The sequence below is a fragment of the Suricata suricatta genome, chromosome 5 (genome assembly GCF_006229205.1).
Source record: "Suricata suricatta isolate VVHF042 chromosome 5, meerkat_22Aug2017_6uvM2_HiC, whole genome shotgun sequence".
Lineage (NCBI taxonomy): Eukaryota > Metazoa > Chordata > Mammalia > Carnivora > Herpestidae > Suricata > Suricata suricatta.
The window spans coordinates 143,449,246-143,476,332 of record NC_043704.1 but is presented as its reverse complement, the minus strand read 5'-3'; the positions used below and the strand labels follow the sequence as shown (position 1 = coordinate 143,476,332).

Here is a 27,087-nt window from a genome sequence, read left to right as displayed (position 1 = left end):
AAGGCCAATGTTTACATGGTTCCCATTTTCCCGAGTTTTGTTTTGGTTCTGGGGGGCGGGGGTAGGGTTGGGCGGTCAAGACTGTGCAAGAGCAGACTCCAGGGTGGTCTGGGAAGAGTTGGGAATTCAAGAAGGAAGGTGTTCTAGATGGGCTTGGGCAGTTTACTCAAAGCTCCGCTGCTTGGCATAAATAAAGTGAGGTGGACAAAGAAGGCAAGTAAAATAGTCACAGAATTTATTATCTTTTAAAAAATTTTTTTAAATTTATTTTCTGAGAGAGAGACAGAGCACCAGTGGGGGAGGGGGAAGGGGCATAAAGAGAGGGAGATGCAGAATCCAAAGGAGGCTCCAGGCTCTGAGCTGTCAGCACAGTGCCAACGGGGGGCTTGAGCCCATGAACCGTGAGATCATGACCTGAGCCGAAGTCAGATGCTTAACCGACTGAGCCACTCAGGTGCCCCAGAATTTTGTTATCTTGAGAGGGTATCTCACCCATCTGCCCCTTGCCCCCCTGGTTGATCAGCTTCCCCACACCTGCCTCTGTGAAAGGGATCTGTGCCCCCCACCCCCACCACTTTGGTAGGCTCTTTCCATGCAAAAGTCTCTGTCACCTGGAAGTGTTAACTTTTGCCTCAGTCCCCTATGCTATGGCACACGCCTTTATTTTCACTGTTTCCATTTGAGGTGGAAGAAAGCTAATCATTGCCCTCACAGAGCATCTACTCAGCCTCCGTTAGAAAATGAGTACGTCTTCTCCAGGCTTACCAGTTTTCTTTACTGAAGCCTGGCACCCTTTGCCCACCTCTGCCTGGGTGATCTAATTCGTTAAGTACACATTTCAAAGGTGAGGCTCTGTGTCTGCCAATTCTCCCACAGGAGGGACACTCGGTGTTAGTAATCCTGTAATTCAAGGCAAGAGAGGGGGTTTGCTGGGGCGGGTTAAGGAATGTATGGGAATAAGCGGAGAGGTATGTTAGGTGCCAGGTCTGTAGCTGTGATGCCCACTTGCTAGCTGGGTGACGTTCTATAAAATATTGACCTCTCTGGGCCTCAGGTTCTCTTCAGTAAAAAGGGATTATAACAGAATTTTAAATAGACTTTAAAAAGTGTTTACTTATTTTTGAAAGAGAGAGAGAGCAGGGAAAGGGCAGAAAGAGAAGGAGACGGAAGATCCAAGTGGGATGAGATGTCAGTGCAGAGCCCAATTCGGGACTGGAAACTCAAAAACCATGAGATCGTGACCTCCGAAACCATGAATGGGACTCTTAACCAACTGAGCCCTCCAGGAGCCTCTTTAATAGGCTTTATGTAACGGAATTTTAAGAGGTTACACTGTAGAAATGACTTAGCTCAGTACCTGGGAGATGGCACATGTAATAAATGTTGCCTACGATTATAATTAGCATCACGGTCATTACCATTATCACTCATTGACTAGACTGTGAGCTGCTTGAGGACAGGGGCGGTGACTCACCTAAGCACAGCCGGGGCCCAGATGCTTGCTGAATGAGTGAACAAATGCTACTTAGTGTACGTAGTCTTTTTCTTTAGCCTTTTCTTTTAGGACAGACCCTTGATGTTTCCTTTTGTTTTCCTCCTTTGATCTTAAAGACAGTAAAATAATAAATGTGGTTTTGGAAAGGAAAGAAGATAAAATATTCACCCATGATCTCATCAAACTGATTATCCTTCTCAGTTTCCTCTATTTCCATCTGGTCCATTTTGCTGTAAATTGTTGTTTGAAAATATTTACTTCCTTACTTCCACTTCCATGGGAAAAGCATCCTTTCCTGTTCAGTTGATACTGACTTGGCCGTGTGCCTCGCTTCGACCTCACGGGGTGTGGAGTCTTCTCCTTTTCTAACAAAACTTGATTATTATTATTTTAATGTTTATTTTTGAGAGAGAGCATGAGCAGGGGAGGGGCAGAGAGAGTGGGACAGAGGATCTGAATCTGGCTCTTTTGCTGACAGCTGAGAGCCTGATGCAGGGCTCCAACTCATGAGATCATGACCAGAGCCAAAGTCAGACACTTAACCGGCTGAGCCACCCAGGTGCCCCTGGAATCTTCTTTCTCATTCTTTTACTTTGGGCTCAGCCGTATGATGACTTCAACTGAGGGGATGTTCTGAGGCTGGCGGGCACCCGTGCAGTGGGTCCTTCCCTCTTGTATCACCGTCGTTGGCGTGAGATGGGCCCCTGCCCTTGCAGCCTGGGCCTCAGAATGGGCATGCGTGGAGGAGACCTGCATCCAATCAGTGTCTGTGGATCGAGGCATGGTGCCAACTTGCCCGGGTCAGCCCTGTCTCAACGTGAGGATTGGTAGCCAAGTAACAAACACGTGAGAAGTACGTACTAATTGTCTGCTGGACGCATAACCCACTGACTGAAATGGGAATGTAATTAGAACACAGCCACGGTCCAAATATGATACCACTTTATATCCACCTGCAGTTCACTACAAGTTGTGTCATCGTTGGGTTTCTCTGTGTCTACACAGAGTTTTAATAATTTTCAACCGGAAGCCGAATGCTTTATCAGATTCATCTAGGAAATTAACAACATAGTAATATTGACTTATATATATTGAGGACTTGGTGTGTGTCAGGTACAGGGTCTTATATACATTTAACCCTTCCCACAATCCTACAAGGTCAGCCTAACTTACTGCCCCTCGGCTCAAAGCCACAGGTGCTGTGATGCACATTTAGGAAGATGAACTCTGAGACCAGATGCCTGGGCTGTCTCTGCCTCCCTTTGGTGGTGTGACCTTGAGAAAGTCACTGAACTTTTCATGCCCATTTCCTCACCTTTATGACTGATGATAATAATAGTATCTACTTTATAGACTTCCAATGGTGAAGTGGTTTTTTTAATGTTTATTTTTAAGGGAAAGAGACAAAGTTTAAGTGGGGGAGGGACAGCGAAAGAGGGAGACACAGAACCCAAAGCAAATTCCAGGCTCTGAGCTGTCAGCACAGAGCCCGATGTAGGGCTTGAATTCACGAGCCATGAGCTCATGACCTGAGCCAAAGTCAGATGCTCGATAGACTGAGCCCCAACATCTGCGTAGTTTTAATGAGTTAATGGACTTAAATATTCAGGTGAGTGCCTGGCCTATAGAATTTGTGCTAGCTATTATAATGGAGGAAGCTGAATTTCAGAGAGGCTAACGGCTTGCTCAGAGTCATAGAGTTAGTAAATTATAGTAAATCAACAGAGTCACCTAACGAGGGTACTTTAATGAATCCCACATTATTGAGCAAGTATGAGATATTCAGGTTTTCCTAGAAATTATAAAATAAAAATGCACAGAAAAATAAATTGCTCTGGCAAATGTTGGTAGCAAACTGTTAAGCACAGTCTGGGGAAGCAGAGACTCTGGGCTAATGGACTCTGGATATTGAGGTTCACTCTCAAGTTCAGTCGTAGGCAGAGAGAGAAATCAGGTTTCAGACAGTTTGATACTTGGCTCCGAGTCATACGGGTGGTAAGTGACAGGGAAAGAACAACTTGGGTTTTCAGACTCTAACCCCAGGGGCATGTTTCATGGAACCGAGCTGTTTTTCTAAAGACAATCAGTAATTGTTCATTTAAAGCAAGAGGGAGTGATCCATTGAAGATTAATTTTGCTCTGCAGCTGGGTGACCCACTTAAAACTTTAGCTAGGGTTTTGGTTTCACTGTTTCAGTAAAGAAGCATTAGGCCGTTCCCTTCCTTGTGTTTGGGTTGCAGAATAAAAAGTGAGATAGTATAATCACGCCTTTTTCCATCATGAATAGACAGCCCTTTCTTCCTCCCAGACTCTTGAAGGAGGTCTGGTCTCCCCTTGGAGGTAAGCATTCCCTGTTGTTTTGAAGCAGAAAGCCAGCCAAGGTGCATATTCCAGGGTCAAAGCTTCTGGTGGGGTTCTTAGTTTTGAATCCCTCAATCACTACCCCTGTGTCCTGTTGAACAGAAGGGGAGTGGGGTCTATTTTTCAGACCTCCAGTGTTGAAAGATTATTGGAGGGGATTACATATGTGTAGTTGTGGCTCCTTGGAGGAGGAAAATAGAATAAATGATGGGTCTTGTTGGCAAGTGATGGGTGCCTGAACCCATTTCTGACCTGGTTCCTTCCCCTGGCTGGAGCCATGGGAGGCATGGTTCTCTACTGGAGTGACAGGTGGAGGACCTGGACGCCGAGGGAGAAGCGTCTGGAGGCGGATATGCAGGACAGAGAATGGAGACTTTCTTTCCTGCAAGCCGCCATGCTGGGAGCTAGCCCAAGGGTTGGTGTCACCACCCATTGGCCAGCAAGTAGTATCTATTGGCGCCGGAGGCCATGGTGAAAAGGAAAGATACCAAGGGTGGTAGATGGGTGGGTAGACCCCAGTGCTCTATGGGTTGGTAGGGAGGATAGGCTGACCCTTGGCTTCTAAAGCTTGTGACTTCGGGGTTTTTGTTTTGTATAATAGTTCTTGAGGCAGGTTCTCTAGGAATGGGGGAAAGATAATCAGAGTCACTCGTGATATGGTAATGGGGGCAGGCGGGGAGGGTGGCAAGGGCTTGGGCCTCTTCTAATTGACTTGAAGACGGAAGAGAAATGGGAACATTCTCTGTACTTGAGTGTTGTGAAACCCTCCAAACCAGTAACAGGCATAACTGCTGGGAGCTGTTTAAGAGAACGTTAGCAATGTCCCTGTTTTCCCAATGGACAAAAATCAAGGGCGCATTGTTCTAACTGACCCATAATATTTCTGCGGGGCCCCCAGGAGAGCAATGGCAGAGCGAAGGATATGAAATTTTTAGTGCGAATTGCTTGTATATTCAGACAAACACAGCCAAACGTCATTCATATTGCAAAATATTTTCAAAATCGTGAAGAATATTTAATAACACGAAAAAAAATATTTCTCAATGTGGCGCCGAATGAGAAAAGTAAGTTCATCCCCAGGATGTTCAGTGTGGTCTCCTTTTGCAACACGAAATGGATAGATCTCTGCAGAGAAAGTCTGGAAAGATGTATTCCCACAAGATTCACCGCGTTTATTCTTCGTTTAGTGCCATAATGGGTGCTTTTTATTTCTTCGTTCTGCTTATCTGCACTGTTTGAATATTTTCATGACAAGCATGTATTGCTTTTGTAATAAGAAAAAAGTGCAACATAGGTTTTTATTTTTAAAAGCGGAAAGCAAGTCTAAACAACAACAAAGAGCTCTGCTGCCTTTGTGTTTAGGACATAGTAGAGCTCTTTCATCTAATGGGGGTGTAGATGTCAGGGCTGGGGGGTAATGACTCCCAGCCAGTGGAGGCGCGGGCAGCGGAACAAGTTTCAAACAGGAAAGTGTTTGCGGGGTGACCTCTGGGGTCAGCTGCAGAGCTCACTGCAGATTCCACAAAGAGAGAAAGAGGATCCAAAAGGGCGTGGGGTTGGGTCAGCTGCGGGTGTGTGTCCCACTTAAAAAACAAAGGTGCTTTGATGTGCTTCCTGGCTGGCTGGGGCAGGAATGCGTGGCCCCCTCTCCCACAGCCATTAGGGAGTTAGAAGCATCCATCTCCAAAGGGAAGATCCATCAGCATCAAACAGGAAGGAAAGATTTACAGGTAATTTCCCCTCCCTGTACAGAAGGGTGATTAAGCATATGCTTGGAAGAGTTTTGGTCTTTCCCCCACTGTAAACAGAGATGCTTTGTTTTTCTCTCATTCCCCGAGAGGTTTCTAATGACTTTTATAGATGCGTACTAATGTTTGGTGCTCACACGCTGCTTCCCTGACATCCATCAGGAGAGCGAAGGGTATGGATACACCATTCCCGGCTCTGAGATGCTGGGGAACTGCTGGGCGGTGGGCTTCTGGGCTGTGCTGGAGATCCGCTGTCCCCGGGCTCCTGTGCAGAGTGGAGCACCTTCCTCCAGGGCTCCCATGGGCCCACGTGGGGGTGGGCTGCTCCCCAAGCCCCTCTTTTGGATCAGTGACTACGGGAATGCTTTGCGGGAGGATGGGAGTCATGATAAGGCCAACCCTCCTGGGAAGCCCTTTCATTATGGCACCAAGAGCTCGAGCTGGAAATTGGACAGTCGTTGGTTGGAATCCATGCTCTGCCGCAGACCATTGTGTGATCTCAGAAAACGTGATGCATTTCTCTGAGGCTTAGCTTTCAACATTTATGAGACATAGGTCACTGTCTCGTGTCTGGAGGTTATCTATAAATATGTTAAAATGTGGGTCTGCTCTGCGTTTCAGCTGAGGTGGGTGCATTCCAGCGGGAGGTCCTAGCTAGGCCACCTAAGCAGGATGTTCAAGGAGATGCAGATCTGCCTGAGAGGGAGGGAGGGAGAGAGAGAGAGAGAGAGAGAGAGAGAGAGAACAAGCTTAGAAATGTGTGCGTGCCTTCCTCAGAACCTCACCTGGAGAAACCGAAAGGTCAGAGGCGAAGGCTTGCCTGACTGCTCTGTGGTGAGGAATGACGTCTGCCTCCTGCGGATCAAAGACGCAGCCAAAGGCTGTGTGGGGAGGGGAAAGAGGAAGTCCAGGGGAATGGCCTGCGGGGAGCCAGGGAGTGGTAGTGGACACAGGGGTGAGGCGGGGAAGCGCAGTCCATGCTAAGGAGAAGAGGGCGAGTGATCCCAGTGATGGGCTGGGGTCCAGGAGTCGCGGTCCTGTTCCCGGAGAGTCCATGAACTCACCTCCACCAGGAAGACAGTGTCAGTAGCCTCCATACCCTGGAAACCGATGCTCAGGTGTCCCTGCCCAGCAGCTGAGCTCTTTCCCTCCCCTTCCCCCACTTCAACTCTGGAGGAGGGGCAGCCTCGTGACAGGGGAGGAGGGGAGGTGACCTGGGCTGGAAAACAGAGAGAAAGCCCCACAGCCCCTAGTGCTGCAGATTTCAACACTGCAGTGGGCCAGGGTGGAGGAGGAAAGGAATTTGAATTTTAGACGGCATTTGAGCTTTTATTCTTATGACATGGGCGTCAGCACAAAATGGAAGTTAGCCTATCTGGTGACTCGGAGTGATGGGAGGATTTTTTATTATGTGAAAATGACCACAATCATGGAATTCACTTAAGTTTCCCTCAAGGGACACGATGAATCAGCCCCATAACGTGGTTTGTAAGGTGCAGAGTTCAAGACGAGAATAGAGCTATTTTCTCATTGCCCACTGAATGAGTCAGGGTTCTCTAGAGAAATAGAACCAATAGGACACCTATTTGTCACCTGTCTATATATCCTATCCATTCTTTCTTTATTTATTATCTATTTATCATCTATCTATCTATTGAGATTTTAAAATAAATTGGCTGTCATGATTTTAGAGGCTGGCAAGTCCAAAATCTCCAGAGTAGGCTGCCAGCATGTAGACCCAGGGGAGAGCTGATATTGTAGCTCAAGTCTAAAGGCCATTTGCTGGCAGAACTTCCTCAGAAATTTTCGTTTCAGTCAAACCCTTTCAACTGATTAGATAAGGCCCACCCACATTATGGAGGGATATCAGCTTTACTCAAATTCCACCGATTTAGAGGTTAATCTCAGCCCAAAACACCCTCACAGAAACATTCAGAATGTTGTTTGAGCAAATATCTGGGCACCATGGCCCAGTCAAGTTGACCCAAAATTAACCATCACACTACTCTGACTCCATACACTCTGTGACTCCAAATTACTGCTTTAGGCTACATTGATGGAAGTGAAATCTCATAGGATACATTTCTAAAGTGAAAAGTTTATGTAAAATTATAAGATCTTTAAGTATAATGCCCAGTTACTTCCTAGGAAGTTTTCTTAAAAAAATTTTTTTTAAAAATTTACTGTACAAGACTACATGATTTTACAATTCTCCATACCTTCATGACCCCTGGATATTATTTTGATGAACCTTAGGTATTACCTTTAAAAAAAATAAAAGGATTTGCTGATGGGATAGCCAAAAAATGGTATCTTATTATTTGAATTTGCATTTGTAATTTTGATTCCTGTGAAATTTAACATTTATTAGCATGTTTTTTGATCCTTTGTATTTCTCCCTTGGCTCCTGAAACTTGGTTTGCCAAGTTTTCTACTGGCCACTTTCAGACCAGTTAAATTTAAATATATGTTTTAACCGGCACCAGGAGAAGCAAAGTTCCCCACAGCGGCGATTTTCAGCTCGGCAAAAGGACAGCCTTGTGACCCCGGCATACACGCCCCAACAGGGAAATCAGAGCCCATGAATGTTCTCCTACCAGACCCTTTTCAGATTTAACAAAACAACAGTAAGTGTGAGAAATAAACAATCTAAGGACAGAAAACTCTCAGAAAAAAAAAAAGCAAAACCTATAATACAAAAATACCACCATTACCCACACATAAAATGAAAGATGAGCTGCCTGCGGGCCACAGCCCTAGGAGAGAGGGGACAGATGGTCATTCTGCGGACCCCGGAGACAACTGCTCCAGCCTGATAGGGGTGAATTATTTGTACCAGCTCAAGGCATCAAAGAAACAATTTTAGCATTGTCGCCAGCATTTTCAGGCCCTGGCCCAACATTTTTAGAGAAAGAGTTTAAATTATTTTGCCATCAAACCCAGCTCAACTCCATCTCTCAACCAAGGATAAAAAAAGGTCGTGGGCATAACAGGTGCCTCACAGTCAGTGCAATGTAGCAGCGGGAGAGACCACAATATGCTTCTTATTCTACCTTTCTCCTCCCAAATTCTTGCGCAGCTCTTCGAGTTACTGATGGTCTAAAATCTCTCAAAACCCTCCCAACCCAACAGTGATGGAATTTAGGGGGTCACTAGCATTCTCTAATAAGCGAGGCTGCAAGAAAGAAAGAAACCAGAATCCTTGAAGTTTTGTACCTTGGTTATTTTAAGCTTTTTGGAGCCCTTTTCTAAGGGCTCTGGTTCCAGAAAATAATTAGTAGCAAATGGGAACGCTGCAGGAAAGCCTGGAGGACATTGGATGATGTCCATGGACAATTAACTAGGAAGAGTTTCTTGGAAAACTGGAACCAGCATCTTGTACCTGTTCCATTTTCCTGGTTGTCTCCTGGTTGGGTGCTTGGAAGAGAAAAAATTGAACTTTGGTGTTCCTGGAGATTGGGGAAGGAGAGCACTCGTCATATAATGGGGGGAGAAATGCGATATTTCCGCCATCTTCTCTCAGCAGCTCACTCAGCTGCTCCGAGTCACACTGTACAGACAGTCCAGTGTCTTAGTCTGTCTGAGCCGCCATAACAAATATCATAGATGAGGTAGCTTAAGCAACAAAAACTCTAGGCACCTGCATAGCTCAGTCCAGCCTCTGACTCTTGATTTTGGCCCAGGTCACGATCTCATAGTTTGGGAGTTCAAGCCCTGCGTTGGACTCTGTGCAACAGTATGGAGCCTGGTTGGGATTCCCCCCCCGCCCCGCCCCCACAAAGTAAATAAATAAGCATTTAAAAAACCTAGAAACTTATTTTCTTACTATTTGGAAGGCTGGAAGTCTGAGAGCAGGTCAGATCCTGTGAGAGCCCTCTTCCTGGTTTGCAGACGGCCATCTTTTCACTGTGTCCTCACATGGGAGAGGGACGTTGGGGAAGGAAGCTCTCTGGTGTCTCTTCTTATCGGGGGACCAATTCCACCATGAGGGCCCATCCTAATGACATCCTCTAAGCCTAATTACCCCAAAAGGCCCATCTCCAAATACCATCACACGGGGGGGTCAGGGCTTCGACATGAATTCGGTATAAATTTTGGAAACAACTCAGTCGACAGCAGTGAAACTGATTAAAGCAAGTTTGAGGTCCTGATGCCGTGCTCCATTTTCCATCCTTCTGTCTCCTCCACATTTCCCATTGGTGTTTTGTTCTTCTGTACATGGTGTTCAGTCCTGAGGGATCGATCCTGTCTGGCACCTTGTTGGCTAAGGTAAAATGCTGAGGCCATCGCTGTAGGACTTTTCATCTTTCTTCATTGTGAAAGTGATGTTGGCTATCTCTTTGAAACATGTCAGCATTTCTGTAGCGTTCCTCATGGCCCACCATTGTTCAGTGCCATTAGCCAGGCCAAGTACTCTGGTGAGCAAAACAGAGCAACCGTAAGTCCTACAACCCACATGGAAACAACCTAGACCTGAAGTTTTGCCAATGGCCACGGAGTAAGTAGGTGTAAGTATTTGTGGGCCACATAGTCTCTTGTAACTCAACTCTGCCACACACCATGAAAGTGGCCATAGACAATATGGAAATGAATGGAGCATGCCTGTTTTCCAATGAAAACTATTTACAAAAAATGAGTAGTGGGCCAATCTGGCTCATGGATCACAGTCTGCTGACCCTTGAATTACACCCTGTCACTCAGTTTCTTGCTCACTCTTCACTCCCTTTTCTGCTCCAGCACTGGCCTGTCAAATATCTTTCTGATCACCTTCATTTCCTTTGTCCTCACAACCAGTTTCTTTGTCTCTGTTTTTGGAAACTTTCTGCTAGTGGTTAGTTCTGGTAGTCCCCCTATCAGAGCAATGATCCCTGACGCCTTAATCTGGTGTGGGGTTTGTGAGCTGGCCCCTAGTCTGTGGGAGGCAAAGGCCAGACAGGACGAGATGATGACTGAATGTTTTTCTCTCTGTTTCAGACGATTTCAGGAATTGGGCTGCCCTTTACAGTGCATTGCATCCCTGGGGAGAATCTGGAGCCCATAGATCAATGGCCATCAGTCTAATCCTGGTTGCCAGGCACCCGTAGCTATGGTAATCCACTAGGCATCTTGATTTAGATCTTGATTGCACAAATCTCCTTGGGTAGGAAGAAGATGGCAGGTTGCGAGCGAGCTGAAGTTTGACTTATCCAGTGAACCAAAATGAAGCATGGCCGCCGAACGTGTCAGTCCGAGACTGACAGCCTTCCTCCGTGCGCCAGCCCTCCTCTCTGCAGGCGTGCAGCCCGACAGGTGTTACTTCTCCCATAATGAGTTTCATTCCTGGAGCCTCCTCTGCCGATACCATGGGTCCGAGCTGCCATGGCACTTTGTGCCTGGATTAGGGTCCCTGCTCCCACTTTGGCCTGCCATGGCCGCCATGTTTAATCTCAATCCAGCAGAGAGTATGGTCCTTCCAAAACGAACCCAGGTGTTATTCCTCTGTTCAAGATCGTAGAGGATCCTCAGGGTAAAAACCCAAGTCTGACAAAGGTTCACAAGGCCCCAGATGACCTGCACCCTACCCCTTGCCCGCCCCCGACCCGTTACTCCTGTCACTGCATCTTCTCCAACTTTCCCTGCCAGTAGCACCATTGCAGACTCTTGTCAATATTACTCGGAGGCTCCAGTCCCATTTCACCCCCTGCACCGTTTCTTGTTTGCTACTTTCAGGTGTCTGCGTAAACATCATGGTATCAGTGAAGGCTTCCTGCCTCCTTTATTTAAAATTACATACGACCACCACCACCACCAGTGACACTCCCTAGTCCTTTTGTTTATTTTTCTCTATGGCACTAATACTGACATACTATATATTTACCTATTTATCTGTGTATTATCTCTCTTCCCCACTAGAATGTAAAACACCCTGAGGCCAGGGATGTAGTCTGCTCGATACATGGGTTTATCCCTAGGACTTAGAACAACATTTAATATAGAACAAGCCCTCCTGTTATATATATATATACATGTGTGCATGTGCGTGTGCGTGTGTGTGTTTTAATAAGTGAATGGGTAAATGAATGACGAATAAATGTAACCTGTGGATTTTTTTCTATGTTCCAAAAACTCTTCCCTTAATAAATAATCCATGTGCCTGGATGTAACCACTTTTCGGGAGATGCAAAGTAATTAGGACAAATGCTTCCAAAATCTGTAGTAGCATTCTTTTGTATATTGTGCACTTTCCATGGCGCTATATTTTATCTTATTTCTTTGCTCGCAGAAATGAGTAAAACAGTTTTTAAATATTAATAGAGAATGAGCTGGGTTAGCCTTTCTTGGCACGCACTCCATGGAGCATTAAATCCAGGGAGCTGTTCTGTGGGAGGGAGGCACTCTTACCAGTTTGGGGCAAACTCAAATCATGACAGCAAATGATGATAAAAGTTAACATTGATTGAGTGTTACTGGGTATCAGTCTCCGTGCTGCGTGCATTACAAACTTACCTCTTTAATCCCGTCTGTCCCACCCAATTATAACACATAGTAGCATATTAAAGGCCCTGAGAAGTCCTGTAGTAAAGAAACTTGTTTCATTTACTTGAGTCCAGCAGTCTCCAAATTTATTTGCGCATAGAACCCCTTATTTTTCAGCACCCCAGGGACACTTATTAACACCTCATGCATCTATTGTTCTGCAAAACACAAATTGGAAAATGCTGCTCTAGATAAGGGAATTAGGTAGGAAAGCAGAATTGTGGCAAAACAGATTATTGCAAGGAACTAAATAAGCATTGACCTGAGGGTCTTTTAAAATAAGATAGCTATCTGCTGGATGCCAGGTGATAAGAAGCGATACCATCTTTTTAGGCCCAGTGGCATAATCTCCTTTTACTTGTCTGAGAAAATAAAACTGTGTTTCTAAGGGTCAATATGTACCTAAGGAAAACTTTCCTATACTCATGGGATAGATTCTAAGATTTGACTAATCTAAACTTTAGTTTTTAAAAAAAAGTTGGCTTGGGGACACCTGGGTGGCTCCAGTGGTTGAGCATCTGACTTCAGCTCAGGTCACGATCTCATAGTCTGTGAGTTCAAACCCTGCACTGGGCTCTGTGCTGACAGCTCAGAGCCTGGAGCCTGCTTCAGATTCTGCCTCTCCTTCTCTCTCTGCCCCTCCCCACTTGTGCTCTGTGTCTCTTGCTCTCTCTCAAAAATAAACATTAAAAATGTTTTAAAATGTTGGTTTGGGTCATAACACTGTCAGATGGCTAAAAATTTTGTCACCTTGGAATGGAAACTCCCTAGTTTGAAAGTAAGTTGAAGACATGTCTGGGTGTATGAGTGTGTGCACAAATGTGTACAGCTGTGCTTACTTATGTGTTGTCAGAACTTTTTCTGGCTGTGGAATGTGGTCTTATATGTTGCAATACTGGTTGAGGCCTGGAGGGATCCTTGTCCAGTTTTGTAGTCTGTAGCCAGTGGACACTTGTATGGGGGACATGGGGCCAACAGAGTGGACTGAGGTGGGCCTTCCTCCTCCATCTTTATCAAAGAAATAAAAGTCTTTTCTTGAAAGCCAAATGTTGAGTGTGGGCAAGGGGCTGAGGGTGGAGAATAAAGGGAAGAGAGATTCTTCCCTGATGGACCAAAGAGCCCTGAGAATGGGTCCTACGGTCTCGTCTATTAAAAAAACATAGTCTTCTGTCTGCCAAAGTCTGCATTCCTCTGTAAGTCTATTCTTCCCAAACGAAGTTTCCCTTAATGGATTTTTACACTAAGACTTAATGATTCTTGCAATGATAATCTGTCATGATGATCCTTACAGTGATAATATGTTATTCGAATTTCCTTGAAAAAGCACCTGCTTTCTTGCTCTGACTGGGACATGAAGCATTCAGAGATGGTGAAGAAAGACACGGGAAGAATAGGAACAAATTATGAATCTAGCATCATTTAACTCCTGCAAAAAGCCAATGGAGTGCAAAACCGACTCTGCACTTCCCTCTCCTCAGATAATCTTGTCTTCACTTTAAAAAGAAAGGGAAGTGACTTACAGATCACTAGGGAGAAGTCTGAGCATAAATTTCAAGTCTGAGGCCACGGAGACCTCATTCATGGTTGTATGTGACACAACGCAGAGCACAGAGAGCCCCGTGCCTCAAGGGGGCTTGGGAGATGTTGAGAGAAGGACTAAGGGACGGAGCAAATGTCTAATTATTCAGGACATATGCTTCTATTTCTGTGAAATGGGGGTGCTGCACGCAAGAGTTTAGGGTGGGAATGAGGAACAGGGTATAAAATAGGAAACACGTATTCGACCCAAATGCGTGCCAGGCACTATTCTAAATGCCTTGTGTATTTGAACTCATTCAATCCTCACAACCACAATATGGGGCAGAGTTTATTATTTTTGTTTTACAGATGAGGACCCAAAAGCATAGGTCATTGGTGACCTGCCCGGGACCAGACCACTGGTGGGAGCCAGGACTGACACCGTGAGAACAAACCCACAGGTCTGTCTACGCTCTTGACCACTGGACTACACTGCCTTGGAAACAACGCAAGGTTAAGGGCAAGGCTTGGAAGCCAGACTGTCTCTCCCACCACTTAGCCTCCTAGAGCCTTAGTTTTCTTATTTCTTATTTCTTAGATGAGGACATTAATTCCGATCTCATAGGAGGGGGTGGGTATGGTCCAAGAGGGGCGAGAGAGGGGTGACAAAGGGGCAGGAGGAACCTCTGGATGAGGCAGACATGGGTCTCTAAGTGTCTACGTGTGTCAAAACTTAGGAAACTGCCCGCTTTTCGCGGTTGTGGCATTTCGTTCATGCTTCTGTCGAACTACTAGACAGCAGAACAGACTAGTCTGGGATAAATCAAGCCTGTGCTGAGCTCCCACCGGTGGTTTTTAAACTGAGCTTTGAGGGGCCTTGGGGCTGGAGGCTGAGGGCAGTGGTTAGGGGGAAACAGGGTGGTGAGCTCAGCCTCCAGTGCTCCTTCCGCCAGAGGAGATGCTCACGGACCTAGGTCGCTGGCGGAGCTTGGCCGCTGGTGAAGCCATGGGGTCTCCGGAGGAGCAGGCTTCCCCTGGGGAGGTTGCACCCAGTGGGGAAGGAAGAGGAGGACAAGGGAAGTGTGGTGGGGGGTGCCCTGCAACCTGCATGAGAACCAAACATCGGCACCACGCCCTGCTTCCGATCAGCTCCTCTGGGGGAACACGCGTGCCCCTGGCAATGGGGACCCCCCGTGAGCGTCCACCCTCCTTGAGAGCCGTTCCAAGGACTGGGGCGTAAACAGGAGCCTACGCGGTGTCATGAAGAGGTTTTTCTATGTGTTGCCTCAGGGAGTTTGTCAAAGGACAGTGCCCCAAGTCCCCTTCCCTGGGACTCTGAGTCTGGGCATCTTCAAGGAGGGCCCACAGGGCCCACAGGGTGGTGCGCCCCGGGACTGTGCCCAGAGGATGCTAGTAGACTGGGCAGAGGGTGGGCTGTGGACTAATGTGCCCCAACTCCACACATGGCTTCTCTGGCTGTGTGACCCTGGGCAAGTCATCAGTCATCACGTACAATAGCTCCCTGGGGGTTAGGTAGTGTGGGGGGCTAAATTGTGAGCCCCTCTTCATATTTTGAACTTCTAATCCACAGTACCTCAGAATGCAACCCTATTTGGAGATAAGATCTTTAAAGAGGAAATTAAGTTAAAATGAGGTCATCCGGATGGGCCCGAAGCCAATATGACTGGTGTCCTTATAAGAAGATGAGGTTAGGGGCGCCTGGGTGGCTCAGTTGGTTGAGTGTTGGGCTTTGGCTCACATCATGATCTCACGGCTAGTGAGTTCAAGCCTCACGTCAGGCTCTGTGCTGACAGCACAGAGTCTGAAGCCCGCTTCGGATTCTATGCCTCCCTTTCTCTCTGCCCTTACCCCACTCACACTCTGTTTCTCTCTGTTTCTGAAAAATACATAAATGTAAAAACAAATAAATAAATAAACGGAAGACAAAGTTAGAGCACACAGATGCATGTGCAGAGGAGAGGTCACAGGGGGTCACAGAGAGAAGGTGGCCATCTCCAAATCAAGGACAGGGGTCTCAGAAGAGATCAACCCTGCCAATGTCTTGAATTTGGACTTCTAGCCTCTGGAATTGTGAGAAAATAAATTTCTGTGGGTTAAGCCAACCAGGCTGTGGGCTTTGGTTATGGCACCCCTGGCAAACTCATACAGATGGGAAACACTGTGTGTAGTGCCTGGCACCCAGCTGAGCCCCGCAAATGGGAATTACCATTGTTGTTACACTAACTGTTTGACCGGAGTATCCGGGAAGCCCTGAGTACTCATCACAGCGGCCGAGAGGAAATTGTGGTTTTCATGTCTGGCTCGGGGCTGCTTTCCTGTAGGGATCGTTTTCCCACTGTGCCCTACAGGCTGGAGGGTCTGCAGGGCACAGGCAGAGTGGGCAGTGCTTGGTGTCGGCAGGCTGTCCCTTGGGCTGCAGAGAGACTGTCTCTGTCCAGGCAGAGAGCTGGTACTGGGCGCACACCGGTCAGGTTGTCTATGGTACCATGGATGGCCGGCATCTGGGGAGTGGTGGCCAGATGCGAAAAACTGCGACAAAATGGGGAAATGCTAGTAAGGGATCTGGTCACTGAGCTTCTAGAAAGTAGTGTGAGCTTTGGGGGGATTTAAGTAAGACTCCAGTGAAAGCAGTAGCCAGGAGGAAGTGGGATGCATTTGTCTACCTGGGAAAGTCTCAGGGAGGTGTTTGATGGGCATCTTGTGAAGCTTTCTTTCCTCCCTTCCGGCCAGCCAGGAGTTGCCTTCTCCCACAGCGCCTACCTGGGTTGTGAGATGTTGCTCCCATTTTACCAGGCTTGCCGTCTCCCCTACTGGACCTGTGGACTCCGTGACAACAGGGATGTTGCAGTATCCATCTCTGTCTCCTTGGGGGTGCTGAATACAGGCTTGTTCGCTTGAGTTTTTGAATACAGGTCTCATATTCTCTATCAGCCAACACTTAACCTAAGGTATTCACTCTGAGCCAGGCCCTGTTCTGTGCCCCTTAAAAATAGTAACTCACTTAATTCTTTAACCACTCCCTTTGAAATCCCTGCTTTCAAGGCTTGGGGATGGTCAGCCCTTACCAGGCCTCAAGCCTCGCTGGGAGGGGATTCACACCCAGGCTCTCTGGCTCCAGAATCCATCCCCAGGATAGCCTGTCACCGCCATGGGGTCAGTGGTCACTTCTGGCACAATTTCCCTTTCTCATCCAAGATTCTTCACCTTTTATGTCCCTCCTGCATTCTGGTGATGTCTATGTGCTCTTTCCTGGAATGCTACATTTAATTACATTAAGAAATAAAATGCGTAGGATTGCAATGGAAACCAATTATAATGAAATGCAGCGATTGAAATATTAAAATTACCTTAATGTGTTAATTTGCAAGATGATAATATCCACACCTCTTTATTAACATGTGAAATAACAAGAGTTAGTAGTAGCTCTAATAATGACTGTAATTCCCAAACCATCGTCAGTGGTTTTGGGAGATCATAAAGAGAAATTTGGAGACATTTGCCGTAACAATAAAGTGATATCAAAGATGCCTGAGATTTCTATTGGTGACAAAGTCACAGGCATTGGTCGTACTATTGCGGTTTGTTGTCTACGTGCATACTGGAGGGAAATGGCAAATTTCAGCGAGAAATTAGTAAAAATGAGGACGTATATTTTTTATCATCCAAATACATAGGCCTCCTCTAAATTCAAGAACTGTGTGTGGACCCCAGAGACCCCTGTTCTAGATGCTCTAGATGTGGACCAGCAGAATCAGCATCAAAATAGAGAATCCACCCCCCCATCCCAGCCCCACGCATCTCAATCTGTTCAACAAGATCTTTGGGTAATCTGTGTGCACATAACGATATAAGAGGCAAAGCGGAAGTAAAACTTGACCAAGCTTGTCCGAGGAGCAAAGAGCTGAGTACTTGGTCAGTATCAAAAAGGTATGACTGTAGATTTGTTTCTACCCTTCTCTCTGCTTTTTATAACTTCTGTCCCAGGGTGGGGGATAATTGAACTCACTGGTGACATTGGAAAATGGCTCCTGCTGGTATATATGGCCTCTCAGTGCCCCCGGGGATCACCCACCCTTGGGCAAGAGCGTTTCATTCTCTTCACTTGCCTCCTCCAGGTGACACGTGGACTGACAGGCCAGTTCTGCTCCTTGAAAGAGGAGCAGTTAGTTTTACGAGTGACGGGGGCCACTTAGTATGCTTCTCAGGGAAGCATATTTTGGATCTTAGACCCGAGTCCAGTTCTCCAATCCAGCTTCACCAGCACCAGAACAGAAATAGCCATTTCATTTTTCCCCCCTGGCTCTATTTCTTAATTGATTCCAAAATTTCTGAAGACAGATTTAATTAATTAGTCCCCTCAAATCCCAACAATGCTGATCATTAGAAAACATAGAGGCAAGCGTATGAAAGTCTAAGAATGCATCTTTGTAATAACCTTGTTCCCGGATCGTTTCTATGGTCCTGCTCTTGTTTTTGCTTTTATTTCCCCCTTTCTTTGAATTTATGTTCTTTCTCTGTTATGTTATCTTGTTCTATTTTCTCTATTCTTATACGCCTTTTGAAATCGTTTTTAGAACAGGGTAGGGCACAGATTCATAAACAAAGACCCAACTATAAAAGCAAGTAAATACAAGCCCAGGCTAAATTAATGTGGAGCCATTGCATTGCACAACTGTAGGGGGTACTACTCTTGTTTATGTGAACAGTGCTCTTTGAGCACAACAGAACACGAGGTGAATAGTGAAATTATGCAACGGTGGCTGTAGTCCAGGAATTTGGACAAATTTAATCTCTGTAGACTGGTTGGCAATGCATTACTGAAAATGATGAAGTTTCTAGTAACCAAGGGCATTTGGGGTAGGCTGCTCATTTGTAAAACTGTTCTTAAAAAATTCTAAAAATGTTCTACACTCTTGGGATACATGGATGAATGGAGGTGGCTTCCTTCTTCACTTAGCTTAGGGTATTCAGTGATTTGAAAGCCAGGAATTGAAACATTGCAGGGGGGCAGGATTGGGGCATTCTCTTTCTCATCGAGTCCAAATGCTTCCCATTTGCAGGTAGAATGAATGCCCTACTTGGGCAACTGGGAACTGTGCAACTCCCCGGCACCTGCCTTTGTTACCTGCCTTCCCCAGCACCACTCACGGCCCTGTTCACTAGGCTCCCACCACATGGGCCATTCTTTGGCTCCTCCAACTGCCCAGATTCCGTTCATCCTTAATGGTGTCTGCATAGACTCTTCCCTCTGCCTGGAACACCTTGGCCTGCCAGCTTTACCAGTCCAGCTCCAATCACCATCCTATAAGGCTTGACTTCAATGTCACTCTTTCTGAGAAGCCTTTGCTGATTCCTCAGACCGAGCTCCCTGTTACACCCTTCATAGCCCTACCATGTTGTGAATGGATAGTTGTTTCCATCCTCATTACTTTAGGGTCTTTTTTTTTTTTTTTTTTTTTTTTTTACCAGACTATAAGCTCCTGAGATCACGGGCTGTGCTTGTCCTGGTGATTATCTCTTTATTGCCAGCCAGGCCTGCAGTGTCCCACACACAGTAGGGCTTCACTGAATAATCTGCTGAATGAGTAAATGGGAGAAATGGAAAGAAGATCCATGGATACCACTGAAATGTTAGAAAACATATCGAATGAGGAAAACGTGAAGTGGAGCATATTTATCTCATTTTTAAAAAGAAGGGAGAAGATGCGTTCCACTCACAGCCTGAACATGTTGAGAGGCCATTGTATGTGAGGAGGGCCAGCTCTGGGGTTCACCATTAGAGATGAGCAGCTCTCCCATTTTCCAGAAATGCCAGGTAGTGGAAAATGTCTTAAAATTGCATAAAAAGAAGAAAAGTTGGAAATGAAGAATTTTCTGAATTTTAAGAATAACAGAATTTGGACAAGAAAGGCAGCATGGCCTAGTGGTGAAAAATCAGAAATTGGGTTCAAAGTCTTACTTTACTACTTGCTAGCTTGTGACCTTGTGCAAATTACTTTTCTGTGAACACTGAGAGAGAGAGAGACAGACAGAGAGGCAGAGAGAGTCCTCTACGTGACTCAGTTGGTTAAGCATCTAACATTGGTTCAGGTCATGATCTCATGGTTCGTGGGTTCAAGCCCCATATCAGTTCTGCACTGACAGCTCAGAGCCTGGAGCCTGTTTCGGATTCTGTGCCTTCCTCTCTCTCTGCCCATGCCACTCTTATTCTCTCTCTCTCTATGGTACCCATTTCATAGACAGGGTGAATATGTAATTTACTCTTTCACCCCAGACACTTTTGAGAATAAAGCATAGGGCAGCTATTAATAATTTTTGCTGAATAACAGGAGAAAATTGGGACTAGACACTGCACAGGAAGAAGTAGGTCATTTTATTCATCAGGTGTTAAAGGGATTAAAGAAATAAATGCATGTGACTTACTTAGAGGCATGCCTGACACACATTAGTGCTCAGTGAAGACTAGTTATTACCGTTAAGAAGCGACAGAATCTTCCTGGAGACTTTAGGAAAAGATGCACAGTTGATTATATGGGCTGGAGCCTGTAACTCAGGGTGCATTAGGATCTAACTGCTTGACTTTTTAACCCTTCCCTCTTTTTAATCTTTAGTAAAAAATGAAGTATAGTACCCCTAGGAAACTGTCCGTATATGACCTGCATAGTGTGCTGAGTTACCACACAGTGAGCACATCTGGAAGCCAGCCCATAACCACCACCCAGATAAACAAGTAGGATTTTGCAGACCTCCAGAAGTCCTGCTCATATCCCTTCCCAACCACCAACCCATTGCCTCCACCCCAGGAATAACTAGAGTTTCCTGACTACCAACCAACCCCATGGATGAGTTTTGCCTGGTTTTGAAATATATATACCCAGACGCTTACTAGAATTGTTCCTTTGCGTCTAGGTTCTTTTACCCAATGCTTGGCTTGTGTGGTTCATTCATGCTGTTGAATCAGGAAGGGATCTATTTAATCTCATTGCTATGTAATATTCCATTGTGTGAACACACCACAACTCATTTATTTATTCTATTGCTGATGGATATTTGGTTAATTTCCAGTTTCTGGGTATTCTGAAAAATGCTGCTCCAACCCTTCATATATTTTGGGGGTGTGCAAGTGTGTGTTCTGTTGGGTGTATATTCTGCCTAGGAGTGCAATCATTGAGCTACAGGGGTGCACTTTTCAGCTTTAGTAGATTCTGCTGAGCAGCTGCCCAAGGCTGTTGGACCAGGATTCATGCGAATTCTGGTTGCTACCCATTCTCACCGTTAGGCATTGTTGGTCTTACTGATTTTAGTCATTCTGGAGGTTATATCCTTCTGCTTTTTTTGTCTTTCTGTATGTTTTTTTGTTTTTGTTTTTGTTAATTTTTTTAAAATGCTCATGAATTCTACAAGAAACAGGTCATTTTCTGAGAGTTTACTAAGTGTCCCGTTCTGAGCCAGTGCTTTGTAGATCCTACTTCATATAGTCCATGCAAGAAGGCTCTGAGTGAAGTGCTCTTGTCCTCATTTTACAGGTGAGGACCAGAGAGATTGAATCACTCACTCAAGGCCACGGGGATCTTACATGGCCAGGCTCCCATCTTGTTTGGTCTGGTTCAGTTTGATCCTGGAGCCCAAGCGTCCTTTTGGCTGTACTGTGGTGTTGGTACCACAGGGAAGAAGATGGAGGAGAAAAAATGGTGACATCAGTAGAACCATAAGGCTACACTGAGTCTAGCAGCTGCCACTGGGACTTCCTGTGTGACAAGTTCTGGGGCTACAAATGCTCTCGTGGTCTCACCACAGGGCACTGTGTGTGCTTCCCTCCCAAGCCTTAGATACCTGTCCTTTCTTTGTTCCCCAGGGACAAACACCTTAAGCGTGCTGAGCCAGAAAGCTGGAATGAACACTTCATCCTGGCCACAGATAGGGTTGTTTTGTTCTTCTGCTTCTTTATGCAAGAGGACCCGTCCTTTGTTTGAAGGGCTGCCCTTGAGTTGCCCCACACAGAGGGGGAGGAGGGGATTGGGGCTCTTTCTTTACCCAGGTGGTGTTGATCTCATTGCTCCGCCTCTGAGTAAGGAGTCCCATTGCCATCTGCAGCGTCCGGAGGCTGGGATGCTGACCTCTGGGTACCAGCTGCAGAAGTGAGGACCACATTTGGGGGAGCCCTTCCCCTGAGGTCTTCTTGGGGTCCCCCACTTGCTTACTCTCCTCCCCTGTCACAGATCTGGATCTCCTTCCAGCCACCTGCTCCGTCTCTGCCACACTGACCTCTATGATGTGCCCTGAGAATGCTGATCTCTCACGTGCCCTGAGCCACCCGGAGGCTTGCCTCCAACCTCCACGCTTCCGGTCCAGCCAGAGATCTTGACAAATGGACATGTCTTTAATTTAGGCATTGGCAACCTTTTACATTGTAAAATAAGCATAAATAGTCAAACCACCAAACAACTTGGTGAATTATTGATACGGCAACTATTGCCTAGGTCAAGAAACAGAGCGAGGCCAACCACCCCACAGGCCCTCGTGTGCCCGGTCCCATCATCACTCCTCATCCCCCCAAAGCATTCACTCTCTCACTCGTACAGTAGTCATGTCCTTGAGTGACCTTGTATAGTTTCATCGCTGAAGTGTGCATCCCTAGACACGAGAGCAGGTTTCTCTTTCTGACGGTGCTGCAGGTGTGTACGTAGACAGTAAGCCGCTTTACAGATCCTCTCTCATTCTTTGCCTCCCCCCGTCTCTCCTGCATGCTGCTTTCTCCCATTCTGCTTCTGCTTGCAATCTATGTGCTGCCCTTACTGCTCCCCACCTCCCACAGCCCCTGGCTTGTGTCTTCTCCTTTCCCATTTACACTGCCTTTGCTTTTGGGAGCCACCTTTGAAAATCCCGGTGAACGCAGTCCTGTGTGTCCTGCTCCTCGCCTCCTGCTTTTGGGCGTAACCTGTTTCCTCTTTGGCTCTTGGGAAACAACATTTTGCCCTTCAAGGCCTAGGTCAAAGGTCACTTTCTCCACGAGCCCTTTCCTAACTCGTTCTGCAGACTCATTTCATTTTCTTCCGTGTCCTCAAAGTCTATCTTAGCCAACTGCATTTCCCATGTTCTCTTGACTAGGTGGTAATACTTGGCTTGAACATTGGTCTTCCAGGTTGGCAGGGTCATGAGGTCATAGTAGGTGATCAATAGATGTCTCTTGAGAGCATAAGGACTATAAAGGCCTATGCAAATTCTTTATAATAAAGTTATTGTACAAAGTGGGAGCTTACAGAAATAATAAACTGGGAGTGGGCAGAAGCAAGCTTATTTTTAGCTGCAATTGTCATGTAGGGAACCCACAGGATACATGAAAAATATAGTCAGAAAAAATGGGGAGAGGGGACAGTGGGTATGCTCCAAAGAGATGAAGTAATGCTCTAAAACAAGTGCATATTGTGGGTTAGGAGAGGAATTTGTGGGGGTTTTCCCCCTTTTTAACTAAATGACATTTTATAGTTTAGGAAAATCCTTAAAACATGTCAGCCTCATCTTTTTTTTTTTTTTTTTTTAGCAATTAAAGTAATGTGTACTTGGTGGTTAACAAATATTCAAACAGTGAAAACAGACATGGAATGAAAAGAATAAAGCTTCCTTCCTCACCACACCCTTAAACTACTAGTCTAATTTTCTGGAACCTCTTAAAGAAAATTCCTAAGTACTTTCTTCGATCTCATAACGCACTTCAAATATTTACTTACCCTAGAAAGGGGGTGGTTCCAAATGTGGACGTTGGCATCAGTCAGGTATGTGCTCTATTCGCTACTTATTTCCTGTTGGCCTACTGGAGGCAAAATTGCTCCAGAATCTTGAATTAAATTTTGATTTACCTATCCTGGAATCTTAAGGACGATAAAATTTTACTTTTTTGGGGGGTTGCCTAGGTGGCTCATGGGTTAAGCCTCCGACTCTTGGTTTCGGCTCAGGTCATGGTCCCACAGTTCGTGGGTTTGAGTCCCTCTTTGGGCTCTGCACTGATAGTGCAGAGTCTACTTGGGATTCTCTGTCTCCTTCTCTCTCTGTTCCTCCCCTGCTTGCTCTCTCGCTCTCTCTCAAAATAAATAAATAAACATTCTTAAAGATAGTTTACTTTTTCTTTTCTCATGCCCCTTCTTCTTGATGTTGTTTTTGTTTAATCTCTTGCATCATTGGATCGAGAGTCAGAAAACCTGGGTTTTATCTTATTCCAGTCATTAAGTCTCTATATGATCTTGGGTGGGACTCTCAACCCTTTCTCTGTGTGATGTTGGGCAGCCCCTGAGCTCTTTCACAGCCGGGTCCTCATGTCCTTCCTGGAGACTGGACTGGCATGCCCTTCCTTCCTTGGGAAGACTGTTGCGGAATTAATGAATTAATACCAGTACACCTTTGAACTCTCCATTGTGGGAGAAGCGTGGTATGTAGAGAAACCATTGCTTATTTTTATTTTTAGAAAGAGCCTGAAGGGGGACGAGGCAGCACTGTCAGCAGCAGGCCCACAGCTCTCGGCTTAAACTGGAGCTTTCTTCTCTCAGCCATCCTGCCTGTTGACTTGAAATCTTGGGAGCACCCGGGGAAGGATGGTTCTGTGGCTCAGGGTGACAGAAGAATAGAAAACAAGTGGTCCTTTTGGAATATTTATGGGTCACTTTATGTTCCCCAGAGCGTGCAGGGAGGCATGTTGCAAAAATACATGTTTAAATCAATACTTGGGGTATTTTTTTTTTGCAGGGCTCACTGTGATTTAGGCGTTTTAAATATATGTAATGCTATATTTCTAGCACACTGGGAGATAGAGAATCCACTCGGTTCTTTTATGTGAGGATGATAAATCACGGAGCTGTAATAGAGACGTGAAATGGGCATTAAGCAAAAAACAAGCAGGCAGAGATGAACCCTTCCAAAGTGTCATAATCTATTTCAGTTTTCTAAATGAAATTGGGTTTTCCTGGTGAGCCTAAAATACAGTTTCCCATCTCTAGCTGATACTAACTCTTTACTGTGGGAGGGAAGGAGGGGTGTGTGTGTGGAGGGGGCTGAGGGGTGAGGGAGACACCGAGGGTGGGGCGAGACTGGGGGAAAGAAAAGTGTCTTTTAGTAAATCTAATGTGATGTGAAGCTGGAAATAAAGCTGGCTCATCACGAGCTGCATCAAACTTACTCCAAAGGACTTCTGCAGGCATTTCACAGGAAAGGAAATCCAGAGAACCAATAAGCTTATGAAGAGGTGTGTAACATATTCGTCCACAGGGACATGTAAATTTTAACCACACAAAATATCACAACATACCCAATAGAATGGGTAAAATTAAAAGGACTAACCACACTAAATGTCCGTGAGATACAAACGTTGATAAAATGACTTTGTACAAATATTTTAGAGTGTTGCTTGGAGGTATATCAAAGCTAAACATAACCCCTCTCTGATGGCGTAGAAATTCCCCTAAAAGACATGTGGAAGAGCGCTCATATCATCTTTATTCACAAGAGCCTCAAACAGGAAACAAATGACCATTGACAGTATAATAGATAAATCAAGTGTGCTATATTTACACACTCCACAGCAGGAGGAAGAATGCATGGCTACCATATGCAGCAATATGGGCGACTCTCACAAATGTAATGTTGAGTAAGCCAGATTCAGAAGAACATTCATTGTGTGATTCCATTATACGAAATCCAAGAATAAGCAAAATTAATCTATGGTGGTAGGAAGAAGATCAGTGGTTGCTTTGGGGAATGATTGGGAGGGGCTTGAGGGAACCTTCTGGAGAGTTGGAAATGACCTATATCTCAACTTAATTGGTGATTCCACAGGCATACACATATGTACAAGTTTATTGGGCTTTATACACTACATTTGTGATTACTCTGTCAATCAAATATGTCAATCAAAAGGAAAAATAAATCAAATCCATTTGGTTCTAAATTCCTGCAAATTAGATTCTGCTGATACTATCTGGGGAAAGGATACTTATTTGTGTCTTCCCATTATACTTTGAGCTCTTGAGCGTATTCAATTTCATTGCCAAATCCACAATGCCTCGGCACATGACACACCCACTGAATAAATTCACTAAATATTTAGGTCCTGGGTTCGCTGGTGGTGGACACCCAGGATTAGGTGAAGTTAAAGGCTTTTGCTGTGTTCCTTCCTTTAAGAATATGAGTAGCTTTATTTCTCAAATCTGATCCTTTCTTTTGGCCTCCAGCAAAGGGCATGTTTTAGACCGGAAGCACATGGACTTTAGAATCAAATAAATTAAGCCTCCTGGGTGTGCCCCTCCCAGCTTTGTAACTCAGGTGCTTAACTTTGTCTCTTTGGGTCTAAGATGAGGTCAATGACATTTATATTGCAGGTTTTGATACAGGTTAAATTTATAATTTGGGGAAGCCTGTTGACATAGTATACCTAGTACCTATTAGTAGATGCTCAATCAATGTTAATGATCTCACCTGTTGTGTTCTTTTCCGTAATCAGAATCAGCATACCTGATAACCTGATAGAATTTCCAGGAAATGGCATTTCTCTGCTTTTCCACAGTTCACCTCCCAACTATATGGACACTTCCACTCTGAAATCTGGTTCATAATCTTGCCTGTGTGACACAGAAAACAATTCCCAACTGTCCCCTGAGAATTATCAAAACCTTTAATGGAGGACAAAGAAGAGTCAAGGTTATGGAGGTTAAGGAAATTTGAAAGTACGAGTCTTTCCATCTCTCTTCATGCACATCCTGAGAATTTTTATAAGTGTCCACTTTAAACGTTACCCCAAATCATTTATTGGACACTTTAGGGGCAGCCTATAAACTAAAATCAAATGCATAGAACATGCCCCAAATCTATCATGATGAGAAGATTTACATATACCCTCATGCCAACTGAACTTCAAAATCCTTTCCCTGTGATTTCCTCATGTTTCCCCAAAGACCAATAGGAGGTTGTTAAAATGAAATCAAGTCGAAGGAATGGGTTCCTAGTTTTAATTTGAGGGGAAAAGGAAACATTAAACCATACGTAATTATGAGGTCAATTGTCCTGAGTTTGGATGCTTTAATTCTGGTGAAGGTTAAAATGGTTGAGGATGGACAGTGAAGAAAATGAGAATCTCCTGTTAATGATTCTTGAGAACTACGCAGTCTTGCTCAGGCCCAAATGGGAAAGAATGAAGTAAGACACGTCTCGTGAAGGTTGTTGGGCAAGGCGCTGTTCTTCTCTCAACTTGGCTATTCTTAACTCCTGTCCAACTTTTTTCCTAGCCAACAATTGCATAGATAAGTATTTCCCAAATTCTTCCTTAAGGATCATATATCCTGCTAAATGCGCCCATGGCATTCCATGGACAAGGAAGTTTGGGGATCTCAGAGTTTCCTTGGAGATTTATGTTTAAATACATGCAATAAAGAAATTTCCCGTGTT

The 27,087-nt window shown here is 45.3% G+C and overlaps 1 long non-coding RNA gene across 4 annotated transcripts in view; it reads left to right on the top strand.

Annotated features, from left to right (window-relative positions):
• LOC115292886 overlaps window positions 1-27,087 on the top strand; it is a 95,393-nt gene that overhangs the window by 8,969 nt on the left and 59,337 nt on the right. For 2 of the 4 annotated variants that reach the window (XR_003909202.1, XR_003909201.1), the window contains exon 4: window positions 14,008-14,099. The exons of 1 other annotated variant lie outside the window; for it this stretch is intronic. This is a non-coding gene — a long non-coding RNA (uncharacterized LOC115292886). Of the gene's footprint in view, window positions 1-14,007; window positions 14,100-16,389; window positions 16,550-27,087 lie in introns of those variants that run through there. One more of the 4 variants, XR_003909203.1, reaches the window with a different exon arrangement.